Genomic DNA, 7,930 nt, shown 5'->3' with positions numbered 1-7,930 from the left:
GAAGCTAACAATTAAAAAAATGAATTTAAGAGAATTAAAGAATTAGAGAAAACTCAACCAATAATTAAAAACATGTACTAAAACACACACATATATATGTACATATGTGCGTTTCCAATTTATATAAATATATGTAGAATATTCATTCCTATATTTGGGGGATCATCTTATAAACTAGTAGTTAAAAAGTCCCGATATGAATAATGGTAGTTAACTGCTGTAAAAGTGTTACTAAAAAGAACCTTAAGTAACCCCGAAATAAAACTTCTGAGTAATTCTAAACAGAATTGTTAAGCGAATAAAAAGAAAAAGGGAAAAGAATCAGTGTTGCAAATCAAGAAATGTAGATCATATATTTAGCGATCTATCGCTTTCTTCCTAGTTCTTTTCTTCCCCTTTTCTGTTCTCCAAGAAGATTGAGAAAGTTTTCAAGCCTGTGGAGGGGGGAGGGAGGAAAGAGTGACGAGCTGCATGCGCCCAATTCACGTCGAAGGCGCATGCGCTTTCCATTGCACGCGTGCCTATCCCGTCATTCTCAGCGGGGAGCAGTAGAGTGGGACTTCTGGGAGTATTCTAGAGCGGCAGGAGCAGGCCGAGGCCGATGATGTCGGAAAAGAAGCAGCCCGTAGATCTGGGGCTTTTGGAAGAAGACGACGAGTTCGAGGAGTTTCCTGCCGAAGGTAGATTAGAAAATGGGGAGGCGGAGAGGGGAACCAACGCGGGTTTCTCGCAGCGGCTCGTCTGGGTCCGCGCCTCGTTGGTCTGCGCCTCGGGATGCGGAGAGGCCTGAAAGACTCCCAATCCAAACTACTTGCCTTCCAGAGATGGAAGTATAGTTCCTATCATCCCCAGCCGACACATCTGGACGGCATGCATAGTTCCAGATCGCGGGACCCTTTATCCAAAGCAGGCCTCCATTCTACGTGTCCTGCCTCTTTCCCCGTGAGGAGCCCCCCCCCTCCCCTCTTCCACGCGGTATCTTTCAGAGGCCAACGTCTTCTTCGGGCGTTGTAGACGGCGGTCCGGCTTTCTCTTTGTCGGAAAAGAAGCCAGGCCTTCTGTGGGGAGAAAGAAGGCCGCGCGTTCTTCCTGACAGGGTCCTCGTAACTTTTTAAGTTCTTTAAATGTGAGAATTTTAGCCGTAGTCCTGGACGACATGGCTGGGGACTCTGCGAATGATAGTTCCCTGCACCTGTAAAATTGATTTTTCGGAAGTACATGTGTATGCTTGGCTTTCTTTAGGTTGCTAAAAAAAAAAAATAGATGTGTATTCATTTGCAGAAACTGGGTTTAAAAGCTATTAGGGAAGAAGCCTCGTACTATTTATTGGATAGAGTGCAGTTGTTTTGAGCAAGCCTTATGCTCCACACCAAATGATGTCCTGATTGACCTAAATGATGAAATGTAAGGAGCAATGGGTAAGGATGGGTTATGCTTGTAACACTTGTATCAAAACTTTTAGTTGAATAGTAAACAGTTAATGAATTTAGGATTCACACACATTTGCTGTAAATTAATGTAACATAATCGTGACACAAGATTGTATAAGTAATTGGCAATGGCTAAAGAATAACTGTCTGCTGGGCAAAAGAGTCCTTAGCTTCTCTAAGCAAATGCAAATATTTAAATTAGATTTTTTTGTATCATTTAAGTAAGCATAAATTGATCTGATTTTACAATGTAGAAATTTCTTTCCCTAATGCTATGAATTTATTTATAATTAATTACAGGGGTGTTTTTGGATTAAAATTCACTTCCCATGTTTTAATTTAAAATTGTTCTATTTTGTGCACCTCATATATTATGGATTTGATTGTGTTCATTGGATGTAAGATATTTATTGTTTTATGTATAAACTGAGGTTTGTTATCTATCTAAAGACTAATAGTAAGAAGGCCTTCAGTTTATTAGAAGTGGTAAACTTCAGATGCAATAATTTTAATGCAAATTAAATCAATTAGCAAGCTATGATTTAGTTTTCTTGCAGTGAAAATATATATTAATATATAATCAAAACACATTCTGAAATGTTTTAATAAAGTTTCTCATATTTTAGGAATTAATTTGTTATTCAATTTTGTATTCAGCAATCTGAAATTGATTTGCTCTGCTTTTATTGGTATTCTATTATGCTACAATAGTACTTCCTTAACATAAGGAACTTATTTTCAAAATCTTACTTTAATTTTTTTAAATACTACACAAGTGTAAATAATTTCATTTTAGAATAATAGATAGCTAAACAACTATGTTTATAATTAATTTCAGACTACTGGTATATTAAATTCAGCACATAAAAATGCTGCTGAAGCTGTAGTTTCAAATCTCAATGGTGTTTTATGATTTTTCTATTTAATTTGGTCCTGGGGAAATTATATAACTGGATATCTCTCCCTCCCTCCCTCACAAACACACACACTGTGTATCAGGGCACATTGTGCATGAATATCTATAGAGATTCTTAATCATCAAGGTCATGGTTATCCCAAAGATGCTTTTCCAAAGGCAACTGGACTTCCTTGTTTTTTTCTTTGAAAACGTTTTGCTTCTTCATGACTGAAGAAGCTTCTTGGATGAGAAGCAAAATGTTTTAAAAAAACAAACAAGGAAGGCCAGTTGCCTTTTGGAAAAGTATGTTTGGGATGTGCTGCGTAAATAAGAGTCTCACTATCTTATTTTTGAAATGATGAATATTCTATTCATTTTAAACCAATTTAGTCCAATTTGTTGTGAAGCAGATTTAATAGTAATTAAAAATCTGAGATGACAATATTTCTGGACAAATCATATTCAAAATGCTGCAAGTTATATAAAACATACTGATTATGCCCCTGGTCTTATGTTTTGAGAAAGCCATCCTCACTGTGCATTATTGTACTAAAATGTTGTTTGAAAAATTCTACCGTCTTGGAAAATACTTGTTGGTTTTTTTCATCTGTAAAATTAGTGTGTTATGTGGTGTACAATGTACAGTGATAAGTATGTGTCACCACAAGAATGTATGTCTTGAAGGCACCTTTTTTTATAAATAGAAGATTTTCAATAAAATATATTTTTTCTAAAGATATGAATTAATAAACTGCGTTCAAATTCACATTAAATAGGTGATACACCCTGAGACAAATATTTCAGCTACAGTTGTATGCTATATTTCTGTCTTCCAACAAAAAGTGAATAAAGCATTTTGTTTTCATTATATTCATTAGCATGTTATTAATTTCCAAGAATATTTTCAGTAGTCCAGTTAAGCTAAAGCTAGAATTGTAGAACTTAATCAAATAAACACCTGTTAGACTTGACCAAGTGCTAACTTTAAAGAACCAAAACCTCAGTTTATTAAAATATAATCAAATTACCGCCAAGATTTTTTTACTAAATTGAGGTTTTTAAAGTGACAGAAGAAGATTATTAAATACTATACTGGACAGTAATATTAACTCTGTTCAGCTTCTTTGATGTAAATTAAACTTTTATACTGGCTAGCCGTTGATGCTGCTACTACTTAGAATGCATTTCTTGATCCAGGAAAAAAATCTTATCACTTACTGGGATGTACATTTGGGATTCATTATTAAATTATGATTATATATAATTATAACTGTTTTTTATTTAGACATGACATTATTAAAACAAAGTGTTAATGCTCGAATCAAATTGTAATGTAATGGATTTTATGAATTTATCAAAATGACAGTAACTGATAATGATAATCAATATTGGGTCTCTTTAGGATCTTTTACAGTGTTCCTGATTGCTCTACTTAAAGAGTAGAGGAAATTCTCTTTTGAATATCTTTTCTGAAGCTGTCCGATCCTGGTTTATAGGATTAAGCATTTCATATAAATATGAAAAAAATGTCTTTTTGAACCAAGCCCTTAATTTCAGTTAAGATTAAGTAATGTTTTCTTTAAACCACGTACATCAAATACAATTTGAAATTAATCTCTAGTTCTGGTTTTTGATAAATTTTCTTAAATACGAAATCTGGTTAACCAGCACTAAGAATCTTAGCCGTGGTAAAGTTAACAGAAGAGTAACACTGCAAAGAGAATGTCTGTATAGTCTGAGACTTCCTTCTTAATCTAAAAACCAGAAATTATGTATGAGTACATCTGATTTTTAGTAAATAAAACGGCTATGTCTTAAACTGTTCTTAGGTTCTGTCTTTTCAAAACTACCTTTGAATAAAATTATAATAATTTCCTCTGTAAATCTGGTGAATTGACTGAAGAACTATATATTGTTTTGCTTCAAATAACACTATCATTAGGAAAAAGACTACCTTCTTTATGCTACATTAGAATAGTAAAGATAAGAAACATTTGAATAGACTATTTTGATTTTAGTAACCAGTAGTGAGTTACTACCAAATCTGATTGTGCTAGACTTATCAGTCTTTGTCATTGTGAATGTGCATCTCATATTTATATATTTATGTTGACAGTATGAAAGCCAGCTAGAAGAAAAGCATACTGTTTAAGAGTCCGAGTCCCACTTGTTTTGCAAAGATGATAAGGTCTGATATGCAACTTACTTGCATCAGGCATTAAATTCCCATCTATTATATTCCGACTGATATTGGAGCAATATCAGTCGGATATTGTTCCTTGCCATCTGCCAAAACTCTAGACCCTTAGTTTCTCCTAATGTGTACCACTGCTAATTTTAAATTAGGCGCTCATAAGTGATCTTTGTTCAGGCATTATCTGGTTTGTTATTCTTTTATGACTTTATTTTATTTCCTTGCCCCATCTTGTTAAATGGGTTGTTCAGTTCTCACTCAACTTGTTCATTTATTACAGTTTACAAATTGGGAATATCTGTGGCCGTAAATTATTGGCCAGGTCTTTAGACAATCACTCAGTGGTGCATTTGTAGAATTTGACTATAGTCATTTTTTTTTTTTTTTACAAACCATGATTTTTGGCTCTGGTCCAGATCTACTAAAATATCCCTGTTCATGATGGAACTTGATAGTCTTAGATAACATTGCTAGAAAAAAAAAAACAGATGCATCAAGAACCACTGTTTTAACCAATTTATTATTTCAATTTCAATTTAGTCATATACCAAAATTAACATTATACCTAAAAATGTTATTCATGAAATTAAAGCCTGTTGGAAATTGAAAAAGAATGAAATATTTTGATTTATAAATTATTGAGATATATCCAAAGTTGTCTAAACTATAAATTATGTATTAAAACATTGTTCATTGCTTTGATTTAGACTGGGCTGGGTTAGATGAAGATGAAGATGCACATGTGTGGGAAGATAATTGGGATGATGATAATGTGGAAGATGATTTCTCTAACCAGTTAAGGTAAATTGAAAACATTCAGTTTATATCTGTAATGAAAACATATACAGGTTACCTCTAAAACAAGAATTATATCTCAAAGCATTAAAAATACATTTAGCTTCTGCTTTATTTTAGCACATGATAATGAAACTATATATTATTAATAAAACATTGATTTTGTTTTAAAGATGTAATTTTTAACCATTGGTGTTGTGTTATAAAATAAATATTATTCCTCTTTTTCTTTTCTAACACTATAAGAAATTTCTGTTGCAGATAAAATACATTTCCTAAAGTATAATTTTAATATTGTGATTAATGAATGCTAACTTCATAAAATGTAGTTTGAAAATGCTTCTGTTTAAGACATTTTATTTGGCTCTGATGATATGGTAAGCTACGATTAATAAATAATTAATTTGCCAGCTTAAGATAGTAAAGTAATATATATATATATATATATATATATATATATACACACACACACACACACACATACATACATACACACACACACACAATTTAAATTGTGCTTTAGTTTGGATGAATACAACTATGTGGAATTTTGGTTTCATATGAAATCAATTTGGCTATGACTATCAGTTCATAAGAAGTAGGATAGAGCCTATCTAGTTCTAGTTCTATTCAACACCTTGCTTCTCATTAACCAATCAGATAAGTTCCAAAAAGATGGAGATGTAGTTTTCTCCTGCTATTGTTCCCTTGCAGCTGGTTCTTGGAGGCATGTTGCCCCCAACCTGGATATTATACTGAAGTAAAATTGGCATTCAAATTTATATCTGCTCGGAGAACAAGCAGATATTTTACACTTATAAAACTGAGTAACTGTCATAGGACTGAGAAATATTTAATTGATTTAAACCAATGTATAAACCTAACCTGATTTCAGGTCATTTTTTATAATTAAAAAAATCAGGTAGCTATTTTTCATAATTTAATGCTGTAAATGTCTTATTTTTTCAGAGCGGAACTGGAAAAGCATTGCTACAAGATGGAAACTACATAGCTTCTAATGGTGTTTCAATTTGTGTAATATATGAAATAGAAGATGGATTGACGGCAGCCTGTTCCTATCCTATTTTTTTTCTGTTTTCTATAAATAAACGTTGAAACTATGTTATATATTTTAGTATTGTTATCGCTTGCTTTTGAATAACTGACAGGTTCAAAGATAATGCATCTGGCTATTTTAAGCATGGTTTTCTTACAATGTTGATTTCTTAATGTTATCTATTAATAGTTAAATAAAGAAAATTTTAAAAATGTTCAACTTTCATGAACTGAAAAGAACATATGGTATATAATACATTTTCAGAGCAAACTATTACTTTAGAAGCAATCTACAGAAGGCAAGGTTGAAGTGGATGCTTCTTAATCCCATATCATGCTTTAGCTATACCTATACTGCTGAAAGTAATTGTATTTTCCATGTTTATTTTATCCTTGTAGTGCAGTATAATTGATTTGGAATTAATATTTTGATTTATAACCATTTTTAAGCTACAAAACAAAGCCATTTCTTTTAGTGGAGATGAACTCCTGTAAAAACAATGTTGATGCTGAATGAATATATGAAATTGCTAGTTTTTATGATTGAGATGAGACAAAAATTTCTTATTTTATCGTAATGGTGTGGGACTGCAACAAGCAAAGAGGCATGAATAACCTAGTAATAATAACCAAAGATACTTTCTTTAACCAAAGGTACTTTCTTTAACCTAGTTCAGCTAAATATTTTAGAAGAAGAAATATTTTGACACTACTATGAATAAATTGTTTTCTAGAACTAAATCTTTTAAGTTGCTTTATACTCTTACGCTGCTGGGAAAGAAAACAAATGATCACTTTAATAGGTTAGCCATGGATTTATTACTTAAACTCATGATTCATTTTATAAATATATAGCAAAAGGTGCCATCATCCCAGTTTTGAGAACCTATAAATGTTTTAAAACTTTTTGATACTCTTCCCTACATGCAATCTCATATTACAAATTAAAAAGTAAAGTTATAAACATCAAAACAAAATAGATTTAAATGCTAAGATGGCTCATTACAGTTTCATCGAGACAGTAATCATATAGAACAATGTAGGGAGTTGAAGTCTACACTTCTTAAAGTTGTCAAGGTGAAGAAACACTAAAAGATACATAGGAAGAGTGGATTGGTATATCCTCCATGAATGGAAGGAAAGATACTTCTGGTATCAGAATCAAGGTAGATAACTTTAAACAATCTTTCCAGCTTATAATCATACCCAGCTGTCTACGGACTCATTGTTCACTTGTCCCAGTTTAAAAACTAGAAAAGAGCAGTATGTCAAAAATATATAAAATACACTTGATCTGTAGGTGAACTAGGAACATGTATGACTCGACAAAGAGTCCTTGTTTGTGTCCTTGAATTAAAAGTCTATGAAATCTTAAAATACTTTCATTTAAAAGGATATTCCACTTTAGTGGAAACATATATAACTTGTTTCAAAGGGAATTTTACTTTAGACATGCATAACTTTTCTTTGTGATATATGGCTTGTATTCATTTTTCTCCCTCAAATGTATTCAAAATTGGCTATTGCAAAATACAAAGAACATTCAATATGAAGAAT

General features: G+C 32.2%; 1 long non-coding RNA gene across 1 annotated transcript; it reads left to right on the top strand.

Annotated features, from left to right (window-relative positions):
- Positions 1-516: 516 nt before the first annotated feature.
- On the top strand, positions 517-7,110 carry LOC107283654. Its single transcript, XR_001548798.1, has 3 exons — positions 517-680; positions 5,230-5,323; positions 6,287-7,110. It is a non-coding gene; the product is annotated as an uncharacterized LOC107283654 (long non-coding RNA).
- Positions 7,111-7,930: the final 820 nt, after the last annotated feature.

Source organism: Protobothrops mucrosquamatus, unplaced genomic scaffold (assembly GCF_001527695.2).
Source record: "Protobothrops mucrosquamatus isolate PMUCROS unplaced genomic scaffold, P.Mucros_1.0 scaffold45, whole genome shotgun sequence".
In the NCBI taxonomy this organism is placed as follows: Eukaryota; Metazoa; Chordata; class Lepidosauria; order Squamata; family Viperidae; genus Protobothrops; species Protobothrops mucrosquamatus.
Note: the sequence above shows the minus strand (reverse complement) of the source record. Positions and strands in the feature narration are given on the sequence as shown.